This window comes from Leptonychotes weddellii, chromosome 9 (genome assembly GCF_054177405.1).
Source record: "Leptonychotes weddellii isolate Sample4059 chromosome 9, ASM5417740v2, whole genome shotgun sequence".
Classification (NCBI taxonomy): Eukaryota; Metazoa; Chordata; class Mammalia; order Carnivora; family Phocidae; genus Leptonychotes; species Leptonychotes weddellii.
This window is the reverse complement of record NC_138377.1, coordinates 87658696-87685494: the sequence shown is the minus strand read 5'-3', so window position 1 is coordinate 87685494 and position 26799 is coordinate 87658696. Positions and strand designations below refer to the sequence as shown.

Here is a 26799-nt window from a genome sequence, read left to right as displayed (position 1 = left end):
GTACTATATATACATATATATGCTGTATACTATATATAGTGTATATATACTATACATGCTGTATAATATATATGTACTATATACACATATGTATACTCTATACACTCTAGGCTAAAGTACTTTGGCACTATATATAATACTATAGTATATATTATAGAATATATATTTATATATAGATAAATAAATTTATATAATCTAAATTTAAAATTAATTATATTTAAATTTAAACTTAATTTAAATTGGTGTTTATTTTATTATATATTGTAAAATAAACACCAACTTGTTTTTATTTTTGTGTTTATTATTATATATAATATATAATAAACACTAATTTTGTGTTATTTTTGTGTTTATTATTACAATATATAATAAAATAAACACCAATATGTGAGAAAGAGAGCATTTTAGAATTTACAATAATGATGACCGTGGCAACAACTGAAATGACTGTATGTTCACAGCAACCCCCACCTATAGGGCACTCAATATATTAATATTTATTTTCTTCTTGTGCTATGTTCTAGAGAATGTATATTTACTTTCATATTTATTATTGTTTTATTGTGCAGTAACTATACATTTATAGTAAAAAAATAAAGCAAAATAACAAAAATTACCAGAAATCCAAGGGCATATTGATGAGCACTGTTAGTATTTAGAGATATATTTTCTAGACTTTGGCTTTCTTTTTTTTTTTTTAAGATTTAAAAAATTTATTTGACAGAGAGAAAGAGAGAGTACATGCAGGGGGAGCAGCAGGCAGAGGCAGAGTGAAGCAGAGAGGGAGAAGCAAGCTCCTCGCTAAGCAGGGAGCCCCATGCAGGGCTCGATCCCAGGACTCTGAGATCATGACCTGAGCCGGAGGCAGATGCCTAACCGACTGAGCTACCCAGGCACCCCTAGATTTTGGCTTTTAATCAACAAAAATTCTGGGCTTCTTTTTCTAGTTAAATAAAATATGAGTATATTGAAAATATGGGATCATAGTTGTATGAGTATGAGTTTTAGCCTTCCTTTAAGTCTTAGTATTATATTATATTATTTATTTATTTGTTTATTTTTTAAGTAGGCTCCATGCCCAGCTTGGAGCCCAACACAGGGCTTGAACTCATGACCCTGAGATTGAGACTTGAGCTGAGACCAAGAGTTGGCTGCTTAACTGACGGAGCCACCCAGGTGCCCCTATTGTATGTACTCTATAGATAAAATTCATACCATCTTTGCAAAGTAGAACCACATATTTAGATGAAGAATCCAAGGTTCAGAGAGGTTCAATAAATTGCTTAGGTCACAGCAGTAAGGGATGGAGTTATAGTCTAAACCCTGGGCTGTCTACTTCCCAGGCTGTGGGTTTGATCATTATTTTGCCCAAGGCTCCTTTCATTGTATTTTTACTTATATCATCAGAATTTAGCTTTATTGCACTGCGGTGAGAAAATATATCTATATAACTTTCTTCTGGATTCATTTTTGGAATCTTATTTAAGAGTTAGCATATATGTACAATGCCGTATACCTTGAGAAAAATGTATGGACGATACTATGTTGTTACTGAGTTCAATGTATGTCCACTGGTTCTAGCATACTAAATGCATAGTGTTCATAACCTCTATTTTATTTTTCAAACTTACATCTACTTTTGCAGATATAAAATAAAAAATACAATAATATAATCCTACGACTTAAAGGAAGGCTAAAACCCATATATCATACAACTACGATTCCATATTTTCAATGTACTCATATTTTATTTAACTAGAAAAAGAAGCCCAGAATTTTTGTTGATTAAAAGCCAAAATCTAGGGGCGCCTGGGTAATCCATGTCTTCACTGTTGTTTTTATATTTTTCATTATAATCAGGAGCCTCTTTGCACCCTCCCTCCACTTTTTTGGTTTCAAAATCTCTTTTATAGGATTCCACCTCTACCAACTGTTTCCTTTTTGTTGTACAAATTTCCTCAATAAAACTTTTTTAAATTTTTAGCATTTCTGCATCATTTTATTACAAATACCTGTCTTTAAGCAACAAACATATTGTTGGGTCTTATGTTTTAATCCAATATGGGAATTTGTCTTTGGAGAAACTAACGGCCTCTTTATATGGCCTCCCTTGGAATGCAGTTGGCACAGTGATAGAAGATAGGCTCTCGGCTATGAGCTGTGGACTTGCTGCAAATTGCTTAAGGACTCTATGAGGAGGAAGCTATCAGTGTCCTTATCTGTACAGTCCTGTTAATTAAGAGTATAAACTTTATCGAGCTGTTGTGAAGATTAAAGGAGATCAAGAACATTCTGGAATAGAAGCATGGTAAAGCATATTAAACTATTATTTGTAAAATGTAACTGTCATTTTTTGCTATTATAGATACCAGGCCTGGAAATTTCATTCAAAGCGAGTTTCTTGGCAATAGCATATAAAACAAATTCTTAAAACAACGATCTGTGCTTAACATGGGGGGGAAATGAGCTCCATACTTTTCTCTAACCCCTTCTCAAATTTCTCTCTGAGATAACGGGAATAACTTACAGTAAAATTGCTGAGAGGCAGTGGTCAGGTTTCAGTTCGACTCGTCCGTCTCTACTTCTGGCTGTGCTGTGGCATTCACAGCCTGCCTTAAATCCAGCCCTGCCAGGAATCACTGTTTGCTTCCCATTTAATTCATTAAGGATTTAGGGGGTAAAAATACGTTGTTTGCTTCCATGATGGAGATTTGAAGCTGCAGACTTCGTTGGCCTCTCCTCTTGTCATTGGGCGTGGAAACACTGACACTAAGAAAAGCAAACCAAACAGTGATGGATTTTCTACTTCTTGGATCCTGGAATTTGCTCGTCCAATGACAGCCATCTGGTGAGCAACCAGACAGGAGGATTGACTCTCAGCCTGGGGCTCTCCTTCCAGCCGCCCTCCAGCCCCTGCCCAGCAAGAACCTCTGCATCAGTTCAAGCTGCCGGGAGCTGAGCTGAATTCTTAACTTCTGCTCCGAAGGACCGTAGACAGACAGAGACGAAAGTGAAAAAATCTGAGGACTCCACTAGTGTCCGTTTTTAACTTTCCAAAATTGTCTTTGCGTTTCAGGATCCGGATAATCTCAAATCAGACAATGCTATAGTATCAAAGTGAGGAATAAATATCCTATGATATTATAATCCGATAAACTCCAGAATGACATGCTTGATTTTTGTCGTGTGAGCTTCAAATCTCTGATGGCTTCTATTTGATCAGGGAGAGGGAGAGATGGGTGCATTTCCCACCAGAGGCAACAGAGCTGTTTTCTTAAACTTCTGTGATAATCATAATCATCTTGTCTCTTGTTAAGCATATGCTTCTAAGCCCCTCCCCAGAGACTCTGATTCAGTGCATCTGGGATGGGGCCTGAGATGTGTGTTCTTGACAGGAGAAGAGCTTGGACAATAATGGGGTAGATGGAGGGAATAGTCTGTTTTTAGAATCAGACAGCTCTGGGCTTAAATCCTATCTACGGTTATGGGGTCTTGCACAAATTAGTTAACCTTCCTTAACCTCATCTGAAAAACAGTAGAGATAAAAACATCTACCTCAAAGTGTTGTCGAGAGGATTCAAAGGACTGGGGCCCTGTATTGCACCTGCTTTTTGGTGCTGCTAAAGCATTTCTGCCTGAGTTCATATGAAGGTTATCTGTGAACTTAGCACGTAGGCATAATGGTTTTTATTGTTCGTCTGCTTTTGCTGTTGTGGGTTTTTTGTTTTATTTTGTTTTACTTATTTTTTCCATCTATTTAGCAGATATTTGTAAAGTTTTTACTGTGTGCAAGGAACTGGGATTCCCAGAACCCCCTAAGCACCTCCCTGCTGGTGTGGCATGTCCACATGGCCCACCCCAGGCTTTTGAAGGGACTGATCAAAATCTCATGTGAGTGACTTGACGTAGGTCCCTAAGTGTTTAGGGGGCTTCCTGAGATTAGGAGTGGCATGTCCTTATCACTTCTTTGTACCGGAAATTCCAGTTTTCTTGAATCCAATCGCGTGCGGGTGTATGTGTGTGTGTGTGTATGTGTGTGTGTGTGGTTTTATTCTCTGTAGTTGCAATTTTTTTTCCTCTGCTTTACTGAGATATTATTGACATATAACATATGTAAGTTTAAGGTTTACAACGTGATGATTAGATACATTATATATTGCAAAAGGATTACCACAATACAGTTAGTTAACATCTCCATCCCTTCACGTAATTATGGTGTGTGTTTGTGTGTGTGCATGTGTGTGGTGATAACATTTAAGATCTACTCTGTTAACAACTTTTAGTATATAATATAGTATTGTTAACTATAGTCACCATCCTGTGCATTAGATGCCCGGATCTTATTTATCTTATAGCTGGGAGTTTGTTACCCTTTGACCAATATCTAAAAATATGGAATGCTCTCTGAATTTGCGTGCCATCCTTGAGCAGGGACCATGCTAATGTTCTCTGTATCATTCCAGTTTTAGCATATGTGCTGCCAAAGCGAGCACCGTGTGCATATTTTTTTTTTCAACAGAAAATATGCACTTAAATGATCCCACTTGGTTTTTACACAGAATATGTTCTAGGTGCTTTGCACTATGCAGTCTTCCCTTCCTGGCGAGAAAAACCTTTGCACCTTTTTTCCTTCCATCCTAATAACAAGAATCCATTGGATTTCTGAGGAATATCCTTACACTTTCTGTATATTTAGCCTTGCTTCAAAAGAATTTAAGGCACTTTTTAAAGATGCAAACAATGTAAGACTTATTAAAAAGAAGATTCAGGTATGGAAGATAAGGATGGGAAAAATAAGGTGAGCTCATGAATGAGGTTTCATGTCAAATATCGTACCATTTTTTTCGCTTCCTGGTCATGGGCCAGATATTTGCTCTGAACTTTCAAGCAGTCGGTGCAAACCCTCTGCAATCGAGGGAGGAAGGCGATGATCCTCAAGCCAATTATTAGGATCATCATCTATATGAGCCCTGAATATTGTTTTAACTTTACCACTAGCCCAAGACTTTAGGTCCAAATCAACACTAGGGTCATTAAGGCTCTACGGAAGGGTCATGAAGTGCCATGGAAAACTGCTCTCTAACATTCCAGCCAAATACAAAATGGATCAGGGAATAAGGAGGCCTCTGGTTGCAGGGGAAATGACAGCTGGGTGGAAGAGCCGGGCCAAGGATCAGCCAATCCCTTGGTTCAGAAGTCGTAACCATGGCAACAGTGGTGCCCCAGCTCTACCACCAACAATGATGCCCTTAAGGGGCACCAGGAAAGAGAGGAGCCTCTCATACTTCCCGGGTAGGCTCTGGGTGAAGGGGCTTTATGTATTTTTTATTCATAATCCCCGGGAGAAAATAAACAGCCTCTTTCACGTTAACCTTGCAGACCCAAATCCACAAAGGAAAGGCAAACGTCCGGCGGCACAGCCTGGCCGAGGCCAGGTGTGAGTCTCTCGTCTAGGAAACCTGTAGCTTGCCTCCGATTTGCCTTTTATTCTCTTTACTTTCTAGTAACAGTGCTGCTCAGGACTTTTCAACAAGAAAAGCCCAGAGGAAGATGGTTGCTTTTGAAGCCACCACTCTCGTCTGCCTCATTCATTTCAAACGTACTTCTCAAAGAGACCAAGGCCTTGAGTACAAGGGCACAATGCTCACTGCATTCTCTTGCTGTCAGCTGTGATGTGGTGGCTTTTGATTCTGCACAGAACCTGCCTTGTTTCAGAAACTGATCGATGGAGGCCTCTGAGTGAAGGAGGCAACGAGACAAACGAGCAGGGCTCCTGATAAGGCAAGGAGCTTCAAGAGAATGGGCTTGAAAGCACTTAAAATAAAAGGTAAACAGCATCCGTGAAAGTAGAGAATTCTCAAAGGCATCGAGCTGTTGCTGGTGGATAATCTGTAGTTCTGAAGGATCTTCACGTGTTTGTGCAAACACACGTCAGCTCTTTGGAGACATCTGACTTGGGATTTTAGACTTTTTGGTTCCGGGGCGGGGGGTAGAAAAGGTGAAGTCCACACTGATGTCACAAAGCAGGGAAAACTAAGTGAAACAAAAAACACAGGCGGCCTGAGTCAGGTTTAAGGCAGGGAAACAGAAAACAATGCATTGAAAGAGCTGGTAATGAGGCATCTCTGTAGAGGAGAGGGCGTGTGATTTCTCTTTAGAAGGCCATGGAAAAGCCCACAGGGCTCATTCTAAACACCTTGGGCAGTTTGAGGGCTGCTCTGGGTAAGCTCTGAGGGAGGGGCCTCCTCTTCCTATAAACCCTTGTCCTTCCCTTTTGCCCAATAGATAGACGCAAGCCAGTGAAAAATCAACATGAGAAATCTAGCCACACTAAATACGTTTATAAGAAAACCCTATCAGACTCCCTGTTGGTCAGCATTCTTCATGAGTTTGTGTTGGGGGCACATTGCAGGCTGAGGAGCTGCAGGCTGAGGAGGGAAGTGGGGCGGGGGGAAGTTAAGTGAAGCAGGAATCCATGTCCCCATCAGTGGTTCTTATACACCATGTTCTCATTTAAAAAAAAAATGTCCACCAGCTAGGTGGGATTCCATTGTGTAACTAAGTTAGGCTTAATATCTCAGTTTCACAGAAAAAAAAGTTGATTGAATCAGATACTCTTGGTTGCCCACCCAGCAGCCATTCGCTCCTTTAATTTTTTGCTTGCAGAGTCCCTGTTTTGATTGGGAGTCCTCCTGCCCTTATTGTGAATCAGGGAAGGGTGACCCTATCTTGACCTTCAAGAATAAATCCTGATTTTGTGGTTTTTTTTTTTTTTTTAATGGCAACTGAGGTAGATGGAATTTTAAGATGGCTCCCATGATCTTCACCCTCTGGTGTTAACTTCTGTAATTATGGCAAAAGGCAGATTATCTGGGTGGGCTTACTCTAATACTTAAGCCTTTTAAAAGTAGAGAGTTTTCTTCAGCTGCTGGAAGAAGGGAAAGTCAGAGAGATTGAAGTATGAGAAGGAGTCAGTGCATCATTGCTGGCATTAAAGATGGAGGGGGTCCTTGCTCAAGGATGGAGAATGGTCTTTGGACTTGAGGGTGATCCTGGTGGATAGCTAGCAAGGCCATGGAGGTCTCAGTCCTACAGCTGCAAGGAGCTGAATTCTCCCAGTGATTTGAATGAGCTTGGAAGCGAATTCTTCCCTAGAGCTCCAGATGAGAGCTCAGACCAGCTAACACCTTGGTTTCAACCTTGCAAGTACCTAAGCAGAGAACCTACTCAAGCCTTCCCGGACTTCTGACCTATAGAACTATGAGAAAATAAACAGGTATTGTCTTAAGCTGCCAAGACGTAAGCTGCATTAAGCTATTACACAGCAATAGAAAACTAATAAAGCAACCTGTAGGTAGTGTCAAGAAATCCATATTTCTGCTCAGGAATAATTAGTTTTCAGCTCTGACCCTAATCAGGAATCAGAAAGTTACCAGCAGCAGAGACCGGATATAGCTATCCAACAGCCATTCCCAACTTTCCCTCTTGTGCACCTCTCCCTCCCCATGAAAGATCAGATTCTTGCCGCTGGGTGGTCATGTGACCTGGATTTGCCTTTGGATAAAATCCTGCGAGAACATGAAACTATAGAGTTGAAGCAGCCATTTTATAGATGTGAGGTGATGAGCCTAAACATGGTAGAGGGGAAAGAAGGAAAGATCTTGGTTCTTTCAATGCATTTTTTTTCTTTTATGACAATTGTGAGCTAAGGGGCCAAGTCGGAAATTGCCTACTTTTGCATCTCCTGTTATGTAAATTTATTTTTATTGCTTAAGACACTCTTAGTTGGTTTTTCTGTTGCTTAAAGCTGAACATATCCTTACTGATACATTACCCTTCCAATAGAAAGAGTATTACAGGTGGAGACATCTGAGGGAGAGTGAGTGTAGACGTTGAGGACCAGGCTTTTGGCACAAGTAGGAAAGGGTCCATAGGCATCCAGGCGCTTGAAGGACAAGTATTCCCTGAGATTCTTTTCCCATGCATAAAAGTTTACGTGGCCATGGATCTAAGCTATATATTAAGTACTACTCATACGACCTTGGACCATTCGTCTAAACTTGGTGAGTCTGAGTTTACTCATCTGCAAATAACAACACCTTTGTCACTTGTTTTTATGGGGATCAGACTTGATCGTATATTTCTACTTGCTTTGGAAACTTCAAAGGGCAGCTCTGGTATGAAGTCATAGCCTAGCTTGGTGCCTGGCATATAGTAGGTACTCAGTAAGTATTTGTTGGTCGATGTGCTGGGTCTATTTGTCCATATCAGGGTTATTCTCATGGCACCATGAGCTTGGGGGTTGGGCTGCTTGCTGTCTGCTTAGTTGCTCCATTGAGCATCTACTCCAGATATAATTTAAAGAAGGATTTTATTAAACACTTTCTTCTTGGCAGTGATGTATTAGGCTCTGCAGCCGAGATAGAGAACTCAACTTTTGTTTTCCACGTATTTTCCACTAAATATGCTGTGACGAGGTATCTGTTTTGATCAGGGACCCTGTCCATTCATCTTCTCCCATCCTGACTTTCTCTATGATTTAGGGTGTGAAGATATCTGTGGGCTTGGACCTATCACTGTTGTGTGAGGTGCTTTGGCTCCAATCAACAGGGTTGTGTCCAAGGCAGGCAGGCCCCCTGTGAACTCCCAGGCCGCTGAATCAGTCATCCGGAGGTGACAGGTGGTGCCTAAGACATTGCGGAGCAAAAGGAGATAGCCACACCTGACCCTTTGAAAGCTTCCCTACTTCAGACAAACCGGGACACTATTTGCTTCCTCAGGCTTACCCCCTGTAACATTGTCCTCGTTTCTGACTCCTCATCCACGCTTCTGACTTCCTGTATGCTCTCCTGGGTCTCATTGCTCCCAGCTGGCCTCTCCTAGCTGGACTCCGGGACTGCTGCTTGCCGCTGATTCTGGGAGGCTAAGCAATCCTGGGTTTTGGTCTTGCCGTGCTCCATACCACACTGGCTGCAAAACGTGCAGAAACTCCACTGAGAGCAGACGGGCTGGCATCTGATAAAGAGTTGTTTCAGGTTGCTCCCCAAAAGGAATTATACTGGAGCAAGACAGAGGAGAAGAGCAGGTGCTTGGGGGCTAAAGAGCATCAGGCGAATGAGACCGGAGACACTGTAGTCCGGGTAACTTAGCGAGTCACAGAGCAGCTGAGCATCACCTTGAAGTACCGAGACACAGACGGCCTAACGCTGATGAAATAAGATGAGGGCGCATGGGGGTCAACGGGGAGAGAGTGATGCCGAGATCAGAAGAGGCAGAGAAAAACATCTTGATACAGAGAAGGCGAAACCCTAGGCTGGGAGCAGCGAGGTTGAGTATAAAGAACGCTCACTGGAGTCAGAAGCTGGGCGTGTGAGACCTGCTCTGTCTCTTACTTTGACTCTGCAAGGGGCTGACACTTCTGGTCTCATGGGGTTATTGTACGTTTTCAAGAATCTGAGGTGAACGTGACTGTGGTATAGACAATACTGTAAAAATGTGATGGATGTTGAATCCCCCTTGGCATTTAGGTTGACTCCTGTGGGTCTGATAGAAAACCTGGGTGAGGGCTTTCCTAGGCTGTGCCTGCCACCCCCCTGCGGCAGTGACCGGAGCTACGGGCACGGCCCCAACGAGAATGTCCTTTAGATGGCAGCAGGGATGGTGACAGCTCCTGAGAGGGGGTCCCAAGAGCATTCCCACCCCACCCGACGCTCAGAAGTTCAGTGGTGGAAAGTTCTCGGCTTCTGAAGAGCCGGATGAGAGACACAGATGGCCTTATTTACAGTCACAGGTCAGTCGGAACAAAAAATGAGCCAGTGAGGAAAATTGGTTTTGAAAATAGGTCAGCATCTCATACATTCCTAGAGCTGAGAAGAAACCTCGAAGGTGCCTACCGGGTGGCCACCCAGGCTCTGCCGGAGCCCTGCCAGGAAAGGGGCTCCCTGCCCCAGGACGCCACACCCCTGCCCGGCCCCTCTGCTTTCTCCCCTCCTCCTCCTTCTCCTCCCCCAGGAGGTGGCGGCGTCCACCCTAATGTCCCTTCCTGGTCCCACATCGGGCCCTCAGCGCACGTGTATGCCCTTTTCCACCCGACGGTCTGTCCAGTGCTCGTCCCCAACTGCGTTTCCCTCTCACAGCAAGCCTGGAGCTCTTCCCTTGTTTCTGCTGAGCTGCTCCCTGTCAGACATATTCAAGGTTTTCCAATGTAATTTTTAATTAAATTAGAGGTCATCAGAGATGCATGTGACGTTGTAAGAAACAACCCAGAGAGATTCCGGGCGCCCGTCAGCCAGAGTCCTCTAGCGCCCAGCAGCCAGGAAGTACCTGTTGGGTAAGTGCATGGATGCCCACGGCCGGGGTCGGGACTGTGGGGGCACCAGGGGGGCCCCGAGGGACAGGAGCCATGACAAGGACTGCCGCGGCCCCCATGCAGCTGCCAGGGCCTGGTTGGGGCCTGGCCTGCTTCACCGGCTTTTCTTTCTGGCCCTTCCTCGCTGCGGTTCCCAGTGGGACCAGCTGGAGCGGCTCCTCCACCAGCCTGTTCCTGAGGGGGCACCAGTGGGCACGAACCCTCCCCGCAACTCCTCTCCCCACCGCCCCCAGACACACACACACCCTTTCGCTGACTGTCGGAGTTGGACTAGAACTGTCATAGCATTCAAATCCACCTCTAGTCACAGTTCCGTTTTCCCTGCATTGGTGTAAAAATATCATACTTTTTCATCAAAGTGGAAAATAACAACACAGAAAAGCTGAGAACTGGGCAATTCTCAGAACCGGGCAGGAGTCAGCAATGTCTTAATGATGGAAGCAAAATATTTGAATCCCGTGGACAGCAGACACGTGGGCAAGCACCCCACTTCCTGCCTCCCCCGCCCCCACCTCTTCCTGATCCCTGCTGCATGAAACTCAGCCGGGTTTTTCCCAGGGCCACTGTGACAGGGCTGTCCCACGTGAGCCCAGATGGCGGCTTTTATGACAGCTCTGTGATGCCTCATTACCCGTGTTATGTACTAGTATGTGCATCACATGTTAAATTAACGGTATCGGCTGTGCTAGGGTAGTGGATTGGCTGGTGGCTGTCTTTCCGAGCAGTTACTCAGGCTTGCCATCTGGCGAATCTAATAACCAGATGGTGAACCTAAATAACCTCACTTTGATAGGGGTAGAAGGGACCCCATTTGGCTCTGTTCCTGCCATCTGCAGCCTTCTTCTTTAGGAGAGACATGTCCAGAGATTCAGAGTCATGCTATTTCTTAATCGAGTAGCTCTTAGTTAATAGAAACACTCCCACTTCATTTATGCACAACTCTGGTCTCCGGCATCTTTGCCAATTTAGAAAACACACGGGCGCCAAGAGGCAAGCCAACAAAGGCTGTGTACAGCCAATGGCATAGGCTTCCTCCCACCGAAGCTCTTGGGCTCTCCCATAGGGAAGCTTTTTTGAAGTTCCACTCAGAAAATATTTACTCTTAACCGTGGAGTTCCTTGGATTTCTAAAGATTCAGCATATTGGAGGTTGCAGAGTAGAGGCAAGGAGAAGGTGTGTAACGGACAGACTCTAGGACAAATAATGAGCAATGTCTGATGACACTGAAACCACTCAAAGCAGATTCAAGAACTAAAAGCACAGCCAACTGGAGGCATTTAGTGAGGGGCACAGTGTGCCACAGCCTTGGATATTACCTGAGAACATTACAGTGTAATGATGGATATAATGTAGCAAACCTGTGTCATCGGCATCATTAATTGTGATCGGTAGACACCATTCTAGGGGCAGAGACCTATGTCATACATTATGGAGATGTCTTCTCCAAATGGTTAAAATAAAATTTCGACACGTAGGAAATGAAAGACTCAGGTCTTTGGGAAAAATCATGTATGCCTGAGTAAAGTGAATTACATGATTACATAAGGTTTGAAAAAAACCGCTATATTTTCATTATCAGAAATTAGGTAGGTTCATCAAAGAAAATTTAGAAAAATATAGAAGAAAAAGAATAAAAGAGGGGTGCCTGGGTGGCTCAGTCGGTTAAGTGTCTGCCTTCCGCTCAGGTCATGATCTCAGGGTCCTGGGACGGAGCCCCGCATCAGACTCCCTGCTCAGTGGGGAGTTTGCTTCTCCTTCTGCCCATCCCCCCTGCTCGTGATCTCAATCTCTCTCATAAAAATAAATAAAATCTTTTAAAAAAAGAATAAAATAAAACATAGCTATAACCCCCAACTCCAAGATATAATCAGTGTAAATATTTTGTTTGCTTTCTTGTTATCCCTTCACATATATTTGTATATTTATATCCATTCATCTATCAGTCAACTGCCTGCCTGCTCATCTATAACTAATACATAAGAAATGGAATCATACCACTCTGTAACTTGCATTTACCCCCACTTCATGCACAGGTAAGATGCTTTCCATGTTACTAAGTAAACCCCTTTAGCATCATTTTAATGGCTGCGTTGTAGTTCATGATACGATAGCCATCCAAGCAGTTAGCGTAATTTAGTGATTACTTATAAAAGCATATAATGCACAGCAATATCTGGAAAGTAAAAAAAAATTATGAGCAAGTAGGGCATGGAGACTGTCTCTGTATAATCACTGCCAGATAATTTCACTGCTGTGGCAGCAAAATGGAAAGTTTCAAAGCCAGGCCTTTTCATCTTCATGAGCCACATTGGCTGCTTGCCTCTTGTTGGGCACTTAGAACCCTGTATCTGTGAAGATGCTTTTGGCTGTAAGTAACAGAACACTCAAAGTTGCTTATATAATTAAAAATATTTTACATTATAAGAATCCTGGAGATAAGACTGATCCGGGGCTTGTTAATGCAGTGACTTAAAGGCATCACCAAAGATTTGTATTTTTATCATCCTTTTTTTCTCTCTCCAGAGGGTCCCCAAATTTTGTCAGCTCTTCCAGTCACTGCATGAAGACAAGGTAATATCCAGAGGCAGAAAAGGAGATGGTCTCTTCTTTGTGCCTTGTTTTTAAAAAAATTATTTTTATTTTGGTAGAACATACATCACGTCACATAACATTTGGCTTCTCAACCGTCTTTAAGTGTACGGTTTGGTAGTGTGACGTATACTCCCACTGTTGCACAACAAGTCTCCCGAACTCTTTTCATCTTGCAAAACTGAAACTCTATGTCCGTTAACCAATAACTCCGCATCCCGCCTTCGCCCCAGCCTCCGGCACCAGCCCTTCTACTTTCTGTCTCTATGAATCGGACTCTTCTAGGTAGATCATATAAAGGGAATCGTCCGGTATTTGTTTTTTGGTGACTGGGCTTCCTTCACTTACCATGATGTCCTAAAGTTTCATCCACGTTTTAGCATGTGTTGAATCTCCTTCCTTTTTAAGGCTGAATAAGACCCCATTTTGCGTATACACCACATTTCGTTGATCTGTTCCTCCGTTGTTGGACACTTGGGCTGCTTCCACATTTTAGCCATTGTGAATGAAGCTACTATGAACGTGGGTGTGCAAATATCTCTTTGAGACCTTGCTTTCAATTCTTTTTTCTCTATATTCAGAAGTGGAATGACTGGATCATATGGTAATTCTACCTTTCATTTTCTGAGGAGCTGCCAATTGTTTTCCATGGTGTCATGTTGCATTCCCACCGACAGTGCAATGTGTTCCAATTTGTCCACATCCTTGCCAGTATTTGTTTCCCTCCCTTCCTCCCTTCCTCCCTTCCTTCCTTTCTTCCTTCCTTCCTTCTTGATAGTACCCATCCTAATGAGTGTGAGGTGGCCCTTATGTTGTTGTTTTTTTTAATACCAAGGAAACATTTATGTTCATTTCTCCTGTCTCATTGGTTGGAATTATGCTCACATGTCTATTTTTAAGCCAATCACTGATAAGAAAAATGGAGCCATGCTTTGTTTACTCTGAGACCAAGCAGCATGTGCCCTGGGACTGAGAGCTCTGACACTATGTTAAGGGCCAACTGTTTGCTTCTCATAGGGAAGAGCAGTGCTTTTTAATTCTTAGACTCTGATGTGCAAACAAGTCACTGGGAGATGTTAAAATGCAGATTCTGACTCACTGGGACAGGGCCCAAGAGTCTGCATTTCCAATCAGCTCCCAAGTGATGCTGATGCAGCTGGACCGAGATCCCCCCATTGAATAGTGAGGGTCTAGCACACGCATCAGAATCCCCTGGAGGGTTTGTTAGCACCCAGATTGCCAGGCCCTTACACCAGAGTATGTGATTTAGTCGGTCTGGGTGGGGGCCCAAGAACTTGCGTTTCTAACCAGTTCGTCCTAAGTGAGGCTGATGCTGCTGTTTCCCGGGACACATCCTGAGGACCACTGGCTTAGAGGACAGTCGCTGGAGCCCGGCCACTAGCTTTGTACCTAGAGGCCCACTGCGTCCCTGTGTAACCTCAGCAAGTTGCTTACCCAGTTTCCTTATCTGTTAACCAGGGATGCTAATACCACCTGGGTTCGATGACTTTTGTGAGGCTCCGCGTTATGCACTACATAATGTTAAGTCATTATTGGTCGTTCTTTTCAAATAGGTAGGATTAAACTGTGCACGTTTGCTGCTCTCTGGAAAATCTTTTGGGAGGCGAGGTGTCTCTCTCCCCAGGCATGTTTGGAGAAGCTCTCTTCTTTCACTTGTGCCTGTACCTCGAAAAGCTCCCCAGACAGACTTTTTTCATCGTGCTGTTGATTCCTCATTAAGTGCGGGGATGCTGGGTACGGCCAGCCTTTAACCTGGATGCCCAGCGTCCTTATAAATAAAGAATGCAGCAAAACCAAATGAGAGTAGCAACATCTCAGGCAGCAGCAATGAGTTTCCCTTAGCTTCCCCGGGTGGGCCTGCTCTCCAAAAGCTCAAAGTCTGCTCTGGCTAGCAGGGAGTAGAAAGAGCAGTTCCCAGCATCCCTGGCAGCACTCTGTCTGAGTGTTTTAATCATATGCAAGGCTGAAGTAAAGGGAGGAAGCAAGCAGACCCCTGTAGCCGGGCTTTTTACCTGCCTATGCCTTCGGGCTGGGGAGGGAGCTCATCAGGCTGGTGAACATTTCAGGAAGAGTAGCGACAGAGCCCAGAGAGACCCAGTGTGTGGCACTACCAGCTGAAGGCCCAGTGTGGTGGGGATGACGGTGGGTGACCAGGTGGGGCTCCAGGCAGGGCCAGGTCACACAAGCCCTTGTATGGCATGCTGGGACGTTCCCATAGATAAACTGTATTAGGACATTTTTTTAAAAAGATTTATTTATTTGAGAGAGAGAGAGAAAAAGAGAGAGAGTGCACATGAGCACCTGCGAGCCTGTGTATGAGTGGGGGGTGGGGCAGAGGGAGAGAATGTTCAAGCAGACTCCCCGCTGAGCACAGAGCCTGATTTGGGGCTCCATCCCAGGACTCTGAGATGATGACCTGAGCCAAAACCAAGAGTCAGATGCTTAACCCACTGAGCCACCCAGGCACCCGGTATTAGGACATTTCTTTTTGCAAGTAACAGAAACCCACTTGCCTTAGCCTAAGCTGAAAGGGGACTTAAGAATTCAGGCTGTTTCACAGAACCCAGGGGCAGCCTGCAGCATCCCTTAGGGAGGGGCTGGAACAGGGAGCACAAAGGCATCTCACCCCTGATATGAGCTTTCTCTGCTTTTACAGTCTACGTGGGTGATCAGAAATGTCTATCCCATAGCATCCACGCATACTTGCTTTAGATTTAACGATCTCAAGAGACTGACTCTTTCTTAGTCCCAACCTCAAATTTCTGGCAAAGAGACTCTGCTTGCTCATCTTGGGTCAGGGGCCGGCTGGTCCAATCAGATGTTGCCATGGGAGGGAGCAGAGGCATATTGTCCAACATGATTGCTGGGGCCCTCGGTTGTGGATTAAGGGCGGGCTGTGAAAGGCTTCTCTGTGAACCAGGCAGACACTCCAAGTGGACTACCTCAGAGGAAGGATAGAGCAAAGTCGGAGCTCCCTTCCCGCCCGAGGTGCTCTGATTGGACCTTTATGTTCCTTCCATACCTGTTCTCTCCCAGCCAGTAGTGGAGGGAAATGCAAGCGCCGAGTCTGTGACTATGAGTTTGGGCTGAAAGGATGGGGGCCCAGCTCCTGGGCCCAGGCATGTGACCACTTTGGAAACAATATCGAGCCCTCCTGACACAGTCCATAAATAGCAGAGAGCTCAGCCTGGCTACCATCAACTCGGAAGCTGAGAAAATATGACAGCAAGGCACCAGGCAAACAGTTCTTCCATAGAACATCAATATATGTTTCCCTAAAAGTATGATTTTTGAAGAGCAAATTAATGGAAATCAAAGTACAAGGGAACTTCACCCACCCATGATCTCACTCTGTTTTTCTTTGTTCCCTCTTTCCTTCCAGTTTCTGTCCAAATGTGCACAGAATCTTACATAGCTTTAGAAAGTATAAACAACATTTTGTATTCCATGTTATGTAATGAGTACTTTCCATGCTGCCTTGTCATCTTCTTAACCATCTTTGTCAGTATGCCACCCTTCAAATGAAATATCTTATACTTTACTTAGCACGTAATTAAGGTCTGACTTAAAATTTGAGACTGTGGAGCTAGAAGGAATCTTAGGAAATCATTGAGGCTGAGGAAAATGAACCTGGAGAGCAGAGTAAGCTCCTCAAGGTCAAAGAACTGGGGAGTTCCAGACTGGATCTCATTCATGTCTTCAAACATCCATTTGTCATTACCCACTGGACGTCAGGTAAGCGATGCATGGGCTTCCTCTCACCCCAAATCACTTTTCACCACATCGCATGACCTAATTAACGTTTGCTAGGTAGGAGCTCTTTCTTATTTTTCTGAACAGAGGAAGGAGTGCCTTTTTGACTCACTGTCAGGAAAACAGAGGTTGTGGAACTGAAATGAGTAACAGCAATTTTGATTCAGACTGGTTTCGTGACTGACTGGTAGATAAGTCAGCAGGCAAAGACATTTTTGTGTTTCCCAGGTTTGGCTTGCTGTCTCGATGCCCTTTGCAAACTCCACAGGGATTTTAAGCTTTAAATCTGGTTATAAGCTTATGCAAGCTGTTAGTCACCTTTTTAGATGAAAAGCACCACAGGATTATGCTTGAAAATGTTCCGTGCTTCACTACAGATTCCTCTGGAGTAATTCAGCTGTAGTATGATTTTGAGGGAGAAGTGATTGAATGGTTACATTCCAAAACACATTTGCATTTGAAAATGGGGGTGTATCAGCTAAAAGAACTAGTCTTGAAAGGTACACATGCAGGGCAAATTTAGAACAAGCAGAACAATTTAGACATGATAGTTACGAATTGCCCAAAAGCTTAAAATACTGGGGGCCCTTGATCACGCGGAAACCTGGACATGGATTGAATCATGAATATCTGGTGTTTTATTTTGGAAAACATGTTGGAAAAGGAAATCTTGTCACTACTGTATGTCCACAGGTCATTCCAAACGTTCTAGGCATGCATCAGTGCCACTGTAAACACACTTTTGACCAGAAACCAACCAGTGGAGGAGCCCTAAGCTTTTGGTGTAGTGAAGACGGTGGGCTCTGGAGTCAGATTGCTTGCCTTGGTATCTTGGTTCTACCACTTACCGGATATGTGAACTTGGCTGGGTCTCAGTTTGCTCATTTGCAAAATGGGGAGAAGATTTCTTTAACTCATGGAATTGTTGTGTTGAATGGATTATGTTAAATCATGTAACATAATACGTCTCAAACTGCAGTGTGCTCACACGTCACCTGAGTTCATACCAAGATCAGTAGAAGCAGAGAAAGACAAATACTGCAGGATCTCACTTAACTGTGGAATCTAAAAAAGCTGAGCTCATAGAAACAGAAAGTAGATGCTGGTTGCCAGGGGTTGGGGGACAGGGGAGATGGGGAGATATTAGGTGAACAGTAAAAACTTCCAGTTATAAGAGGAATAAGTTTGGGGAGCTAATGTATAACTTGGTGACTGTAGTTAATAATACCGTGTTGTGTACTTGAAAGTCGCCAGGAGGGCAAATCTTAAATGTTCTCATCATAACAACAACAATAAAATGGTAATTACGGGAGGTGAAGGATGCTAACTGGCCTTACTGTGGTGCACACATAGACCCACACACATATGTGTACGTATGTGGTAACACATACATATATTAAGTCATCACACTGTACACCTTAAACTTACACCATATCAATTATATCTCAATAAAGCTGGAAAAAAGAAAAAGACAAAAGAAGATGCAATAGGCCTAGGGTGTGGCCTGCTATTCTGGATTTCTTCTTCTTTTTTTAAAGATTTTATTTATTTATTTGACAGAGAGACACAGCGAGAGAGGGAACACAAGCAGGGGGAGTGGGAGAGGGAGAAGCAGGCTTCCCGCCAAGCAGGGAGCCCAACGCAGGGCTCCATCCCAGGACCCTGGGATCATGACTCGCGCGGAAGGCAGACGCTCAACCGACTGAACCACCCAGGCCCCCCCTATTCTGGATTTCTAAGAAGCTCTGGGAGATGCCTGCACTGCAGCTCTCCAGGTCACGCTTGGAGCCCTGGGGATGCAGAGTGCCTGTTCCACGAGCAACATTCAGTAGTGCTAGTCGTTGTCATCCTTCAGAAGGATGTCTCCTTCTCTTTCCTTCCTACCACACTATCACGGCTTCTGCACACCTCATCCTTTCATTTCTTTCCTTCTGTTCCAGACCTTTTGTGCTAGCTACTCCTGTCCGGGCCTTGCGCTTGCCTGCGCATGCGTGGATGGTGTGCGCTTGCGCGGGAGACGGCGCAGATGCTGAAACGGTCCGGTTCAGACGTGGAGAAAGCGGTTCCGTCTCAGCCATGCCTTACATCACGACTCAGTCTTTGCTGGGTTTAAAGGGCCTTCGCAACAATTAGTCAATTTAAAGTTCAGGGCCACCGTCAGAGGTCTCAGAGGGTGTCCCCTGCCTTCCCTATTCCCCAGTGCCTTCGAGCAGGGGAAGTTTCTCCATCCTCACGTCCTGGAGAGAGAGGTTCCTGGTCTTAGCGCTGTGTTTCTCTATCCACTTCCTCTGACGTCCCCCTGGACCCTTTCTAGCCCGGTGTCTGCCCCTGTGTGTGTCTACTGCTGACACATCACGGTGGTGTAACTCGGGGGTTGCTGTCTAGGCACCTTCAGGGCTTGATCATACCCCTTCGTTGACTCAACCCCACGTCAGACCTCACTGGCCATCTAGATGCCCTGAGCTTCAGCTACCTCCTCCATTTGGTCACTTGGCCTCTCACAGTGGCCACCCAAGGTGGGTCCCTTGCCCTCAGTTCTGCATCCTTCTCTGTCCCTTGCCATGTGCAGGTGGGAAATTTGGCGCACCTCCACATGTAAGCAGAGACATTCGGGGACACCAAGTCCTCTCTCTTCCTGAACATCCCACATTGTCATTTGTACCTGATGTGGCCGCCCCATGCTGGCACAGGTGTAGCGTGAGGTGGTCTCACTCAGAATTCCAAATGGAAATGCACTGGATCTTGCCCTGGGTTCAGCTTTTCCTTTTTCCCTTCAGAATTTCTATCTGCCCCCACCCCCTGCCCTGAGCTAAGGCTCAGAGTTGATGGGGTGGGGTCTCAGTCAGCAACTTCTTCTCAGGTTCATCTTTTCCAGAACTCTCCACTTCCTCCAGGGTAGAGCTCTGCTTTCCCTTCTGTCTGTTGGAAATTGCTCTATGTCATATCTTCTTTCCTACACACGGACTCTTTGTTCTAGGTGGATCCATCCTACTGCCCCTTCCCTGAGGCAATAAACCTCATGCCCTACCCACCATGATGGTGGAAAGAGAAAACTTGTCTTATTGAGAAGGGAAGTTAGATTTTTAAATATTTTAAAAATATTATCCATGTTATATATTACAGCTGCTGCATATATAACTGTGGTGAAAAATGAGATTTTTTTGCTCCTTTTCTTTGTCTTTAGCAGGTATTACCAATCTATCACATTACACAGCCTTGGAAACCTTCTTAGCAGTGTTCCAGGCAGCCAGGGACAATCAACAAGAGCTGGCCTTGGGAGTATGGACACTTTTCAATCACTAGTACACAGTTAAGCTAGAGGAAGGTAAGGAAAACACGCAGTATCTAGATCTCACATCCAAACAGGCATTGTAAGTTTTACATTTGAGAACTATATCATTGGAAGTCACTTTTAGGTGTGCAATCATTACCACATCCCCACAAAATGAGCATTCTGCCTCTGCTTGTATAACTCTAATGACGGGGAGCTCACTGCCTCTTAATAGTGAATTGCATTTTTAGACTATTTTAAGTAGTAGAAAGGCATTCAGTATGTTGTTCTGAAACCTGCTCCTTGCACCTGGCTCCTACACATAACATATTTCATTCCCATCCACACTGTTGGCACTTCATCTACTCGAAGACAGCCACCACGGCTCCCATTAGCGTCTCCTCCCCCAGTCCTTTTCATTGGCACAGCCTCCAGCCTCCTCACCAGCTTGCTGGCTCTCCTCTGAGTCCTTCCCCATTTGATGAGCCATTAAAAACTAGGGAGGTAACTTTGATGGGAAATTCTCCCTCCTTCCACAATTTTTTTTTATTTGACACAGAAGTTCCATGCAGAGGTGCTGATTACTGGGGACAGGTAAGGGTCCTTCCCCACTGCAGCCTGATGCTGTGTTCTCAGAAACCCCAGCTTGTCCTAGTGCAATCTCCTTTTTCTTCCCCTTCCCTCCCCTCCCCTCTCCACTACACACACACACACACACACACACACACTTCTGGGGGCATCATTACTCAACTGGCTACTCAAAGCAGCAGGCTGCATAGGCTGCTTTTATTGCTTGCTTGTCCAAACTACAGGCTTAATAAGGAGGTCATGGGAGAAAATGTTTTCAGCGCAAACAGTGCCACTGGAATCACTTAGTTTCGAGCACTCTATGAGAGTATCCTGTGGGAAAGGTTGGGAAAGTCTTGAAAGGGGCGTGCTCATGCCCCTCGGTTTTGCCACCGCCAGACGTTCTGATGTTGCTTGTTAGAGTGGGAATCCAGTGGAATCTCATAGGCTGGAGTAAAGAACCATCATTAAAAAGGATGATAATAAAAACAGCCAATGTGATGGAACATTTTCTATGTGTTTGACCCTGTACTGCCTGCTTTACATTTATGAACTAATTTGATATTCACACATTTGGCCCCTTGCCCAAGGTCATGAGCTAGTAAGCGGTGGAGCCAGTCTGAGCCCACAGGCTTTGGTCCGGAGCCTAAGCTAGAGACATCACTGATACTGTGTGTTAATGAGACTGTCCCTCCTAACACCCACCTCATGTCAAAAGATAGAAGGAAGCAAATTTATAACACTGTAAAGCAAAAACTCCCAAACTTTATGGCTGATGTCTCTTATGTCTCAGTTCCTTCTTCTGTAAAATGTGCCAATATAAGTGTGGTGCTAATTATATAAATGGTGCTAAAGAGAAATTTTTCCCTCCTCTCCTTCTTCAAAACACTTAATTTCAGTTGTTTAATGAACAAAACCACATCATTCATTCAGATTTGATATTGGGTTCTGTTCTGCTAAGATCCTCATGGTCTCAAGTGTTTAGAGTTTAACCAGTGGGGTCTCGTCCTCTGAGACCCCTTGTATATGCCATGCTTATGCAGCTTCTCGCATTCTGGAATGTCTCCTGTTCTCCTCCCTGTCCACCCAAGTTCCACACATACTTCCAAGTTTCTACTAGCCTGTCTTTTCCCATCACCCCCCCGCCACTAACTCACCTCACTTTGTCTCAAGTGAACACAAGCTAGTTGTATTCCATCAATTAACCTTTGTGAGCGTTTATTATGTGGCTAGAATGATTCTGGTCAGGATTTCTCAACGATAGCACTACTGACATTTTGGGTATTGTGAGGGTTAATCTATGTGTCAACCTGATGGCCATGGGGTCCCCAGATATTTGGTCAAACATTATTCTGGGTGTTTCTGTGAGGGTGTTTTTGGATGAGATGAACATTTAAATTGGTGAACGTTGAGTAAAGCAGATTGCTCTCCCTTTATAATAAGCCAATTCTATATAATAAGTCTCTTCATATATATATAATTTATATTATATATGTAGATATAATTATATATCTACATATATAAATATTATAATTATATATAGATATTATATATAGATATTATAGATATAATATAGATAATATGTATCGATATCATATATAGATATTATGTATCTATATTATATATCTATATTATATATAGATATTATAGATATAGATATATATTATATATAGATATGTAATTATATATAGATATATAATTATATCTAAATATATATAATATATATTGTATATGTAGATATATATTATATATGTAGATATAATAATACATATTATATAGAGATATATAATATAATAAGTATTATATAATAATAAAATAAAGTATAAATAAATAAAAATTATATATAGTATAAAGAAATAGAAATTATATATCTATTGCTTCTGTTTCTCTGGAGAACACTGACTAATTCAGGCAGGACAACTCTTTTGTGCTTGGGCTGCCCCATGCATTGGATGTTTAGCGGCATCCTGGCTTCTACCCACCTGAGGCCAGTAGCACCCACCACAGCCCAGTCGTGACAATCAAAATGTGTCCAAACACTGCCAAACGTCCTCTGGGGGGCAAAATTGTCCTGGTTGAGAGCCACCGTTCTAGGCCTGTGGGAGAAGTCAGGGAAGGTCTCTGCTGGGGTTTCTGCTGCCAATGACCTCACCGTCTACTCAGGAGTCAGCACTGACAGTCAGGAACCAATATGGGGACCATTGACTACTAACTCGTGAAACGCACGGTGATGTAATTTTTAGCTAAACTTGTGATTTTCTTTTTGGGGAGGAGGAGGAAAGAGAAATCGAAGCAACCTTTATTAGAAAAAGTGGAAGATTTCTTTCATTGGAGAAGGAGAATCATGTGGAACATAAAGAAAACCTGTCATGCTCTACCCTTTGTCCCAGACAACTGCAATTCTTAACGAGTTATCACTTTTCAAGTATTGGAAGATTCCTTAAATGAGAGAAAAATTGCCCATATGTCTTAGTTCTACTGGCTAGCTCTAGTGAGCAACAAATCTTCCAATTCCACTTGTAAATTCCACTTGAGTCCTGAGAGTTTTGAGGAATTAGGTGATTCTTCAAATGAATCCATAACCCATTGTTGCCCTGGACACATTCAATGACAGAATTCTGGGAGTGTAAGATTAAGAGACACAATCCTTCAGTCTTTGCCCAAATGGTTTTGTTACTGGAGTGATTCACGCACTGGGGGTCATTGAAATTGATCATTAGTAATTTATATTCTTCGCAGACAGAGCTTTTGAGGTTCTTTTCCTTAGTTGTTCAGTGTCAGCTGTCCAGTGAAAGCTGCCAGTTGTTCAATGAAAATTTTGTTCAATCCTCTAAGAAATCTAGAGTCCTGAAAACATTCTAAGGCCTGCGGGGAGTTGAGATGTGACCGTATGCCGGTTTTAGCAAGCCGCGTGGGGCTGAATATATAATGCATTAAAGCTAGTCGGAGACATAGTGGGACAATCAATAGCAGTGCAGTGTGTGCTCAACAGTAAGATCTAATATTTGCTTAGCTTTGTAACAAGAGGCAAGACACAAGTCACACTGGGGAGGGGGCATCCGGGGATGGCGGGCTTTCTGCTGGGTCTAGCACCAGCCTGGTCCTGAAGTGGGTGCTGGAGCTGGCCTGGGCACGGGGGGCAGAAGTCAGAGTTGGGCTCCAGCACCTCTGCACTCCTCCTCAGCCATTGTCGTGTGTGGACTTGATGTAAAAGGAGCCGATTTCTGCCTTACCAAGTCACAGGACTGTTGGGCTTGAAGGGAGGCGGCGGGGGGGGGGGTGTTCATGCGGCTTAATCCTTCATTGTATAGCTGGGAAATTGCAGGTCAGAAGCGATGCTAGAATAACTATCACGGTAACGTGAATATACACGGAGTGTCAATTGTCTGCCGGACACTGTGCCGAATGCTCTATAGACATCTCACTCTATCGCTATGAGGTAGACGCTCTTAGGATCCCACTGTCACAGACGAGGACAAGTCAGAAAGGTTTAGTCATTTGCCCAAAGACTCACTAAAAGTGAAGAGCGGGCAGTGTTCAAATCTAGGACTGCTCCCCCAGCAGGCTAGCCCCTTTTTCACTTTGCCACTGGATTTTCTCATCTGTAACATCTCTTTCTGTCCTTTGTACCCTCTTCCCTCCTTCCCTTCAACATGGGGCTCTGAGCAGTGAGTCTGGACCAGGCGCTGCCCCCAGGGTCCGGAAAGCAGTTTCTTACGTTCCAGAGTTATGAGCCCGTGGGGGAGGCCAGTCTAGGGCGGGAGTGGTGGGGTGGATGTAGGAGTTAATATTTCTTAGTCTAGTCTTTATCAAAGCCACATGTGCGGAAGAGGGCTCTGCACACAGAGGCCTGGGGCAGCCATTGGTGACTCTGAGGCCTGCCTGAGCTCAGCTGACGGTGGATGGGTATCTCCAGGCTGGGCCTTGTCCCTGTGAGTTTTCCTCAGGTGACCAAGAGCCATGAACATGGGCCCCTGAGAAAACCCTGGGCTGCAGAGCAATGCGTTTAGCTTGGACATGACAGACAGCTTTTGTTGAGTTTAAAAAGGGATGAAGTGGCACAGAAGGGGGCTCTCTCATGGGGGCCTCTGGGGGGGGTGCAGCCTTGGTTGGGGGGAATACCCGGGATTTGGCTTTGTCAGGGGTCTTGTTTTAAATAGCCTCCTTCCTTGCCCGTCTGTCCCAGCAGTGAGCTACTAGTGAGCATTTGTAACTTCTGTCTTTTATCTGAAAGGCTAAGATGGTGACTGGTCTGTTATGTACTCAGGGGATATTTGTTGAGTAATTGGAGATCCTCAATCTTGCAGGACTAGAAGTTGGGCTCTGTGGGGTGTATTTAGCATTTATCTGGACCGGAGGACTGGTGAAGCAAATCTGTATGATATATAAATACATCAATTGTACGTCCCAGATTTTTTGGAACAGACCCAGTTTCAAATAGTCGCTCCAATTTTCCCTATAAGTACACTTATATCTGTCAGGCCATGGGCTCCGATATTTTGGTTTAGAAACTATGGACAGTATGGCAAAGACGCTAATTTATCATGGACTATTGAGGTCTGGGCTCTGCCCAGTATCAAGTGACTCGAGGCCCTGAAAAATCAATGGCGTGACTGTGTGGTGAGCAAGGATGCAGCAGAGCTGTAGGTGTATTTAATTACTATCCTTTTCTGACCTATTTCTGAGATGTGAGGATATCAGTCAGGGTTCTCCAGAGAAACAGATCAAGTAGGATATATTACAAGGAATTTGCTCGCATAATTGTGGGGGCTCCAGGTCTGAAACTTGTAAGGCAGACTGGCAGGCTGGCAACTCTCAGCAAAAGTAATGTTGCCGTCTTAAGAGAAAACTTCTTCTTCCTCAGGGAAATTTCAGTTTTGTTCTTAAGGTCTTTCAATTGATTGGATGAGGCCAACCCACATTATCGGGGGTGGGGGGGGTGGCAATTACCTTCACTTAAACTCAACTGATTGAGGATGTTAACCACATTTGTAAATACCTTAGCAGCAACACCTAGATTAGTGTTTGATGAAACAACTGGGTCACATAGCCTAGCCCAGTTGACATGAAACTAACCATCATAGAGGCAAAATCTGAACTACCCATAATTTGTCCCAAGAGGTTAATACGAAGCAAGAGTCGTAGATTTGGACATATCCTAGTAAATGTGGGGGCGTTATACTGATAAACTGCTGTTCTCTTCCCCAAAGAGGGGCAGCCACAAAACCTGTTGACCTTGTTAAACCCAGTAACTTAAGTAAGGAAAAGCTGGGAAGTGCCCCCATAAGGGGGTTGCATCTCTATTTCTCAGGAGAGAGAAGTATTGGAATAACACTCCTCTCTACTCCTCTCCCTCCTCTTCTGCTCCTATGGGAAGGGGGACCTCGTTTGACTGGTGTTGGGAGAGGTAGTCGGCTATGGGCCCTGACCATCTCTACATGTTCTTCCTGTGTGTGCTATGAATACAAGAGTCTGACTGCTCTCCATCCAGGCCATTACTCAGGGTTGCATGTGCAGTGCGCAACCTTGAGAAAGGAGGTCATTTCTCTCCCGGGACAAAAAAGACAAAGAACAGGTTTGCCTTCACTTGCTATAAAAGTGGTGAATCAGCCAAGCTCCAACTTCCTCTCCTGTAACACAATTCTGCATGCTCAGGGTCCATCTAGGGGCCACCTACATTGTCCCTGTGGGGCCTGGGGGAGGGCATGGGACACTGATACGAATGTCATGCTGACACTGTGGTTATTACATACGCTATGATAAAGCGTATCTTTGTCTCTGATCCAGGAGTGCCATAGCTTCTTGCCAGCATCCATGAAACAGTTATAGGCCAGCTCATTAGCTTGCAAGTAGGGTAAAATCCCAGACTCTCCATAATTTTGACAGTAAGAGCCCTTGAGTCCCTGAGGCAACAACTATGTTTCATACTCCTAGTCTTACTGCCTCTTCTGTATGATGAGGGTCTGTCCTGGAGACCAAACTCTCCCTACTCCAGGATCTCATTGCAGTAAGAACTATTTTGGCTTACTAGTTCTCTTATTAAGAAAGCTGGCGTCTTGATTACTGAGTGGGCTTTTTCCAAGTGATTTAGAGTCTAGAGAGGACAAGAGGGTAACATGTAGGCTTTTGTAGAAACCCCAATGTGCACTGTGTGCCAGGCTCTATGGCAGGAGCTGGGGAGCTTTTATAGTGAAAAAGATGGGGCCTGTTCTTGGAGCTTATAGTTTCA

General features: G+C 44.3%; 2 long non-coding RNA genes and 1 other non-coding gene across 3 annotated transcripts in view; all 3 read right to left on the bottom strand.

Annotated features, from left to right (window-relative positions):
* LOC102749095 (uncharacterized) overlaps window positions 1-26799 on the bottom strand; it is a 476674-nt gene that overhangs the window by 419135 nt on the left and 30740 nt on the right. The window lies entirely within an intron of this gene.
* Window positions 1-26799, bottom strand: part of LOC145723525 (uncharacterized) — a 155610-nt gene that overhangs the window by 120899 nt on the left and 7912 nt on the right. Inside the window, exon 3 of the long non-coding RNA XR_014148640.1 lies at window positions 2528-6033. This is a non-coding gene — a long non-coding RNA (uncharacterized LOC145723525). The remainder of the gene's footprint in view (window positions 1-2527; window positions 6034-26799) is intronic.
* Window positions 4387-4493, bottom strand: LOC115944970 (U6 spliceosomal RNA). The gene has a single exon (XR_004079456.1). It is a non-coding gene; the product is annotated as a U6 spliceosomal RNA (small nuclear RNA).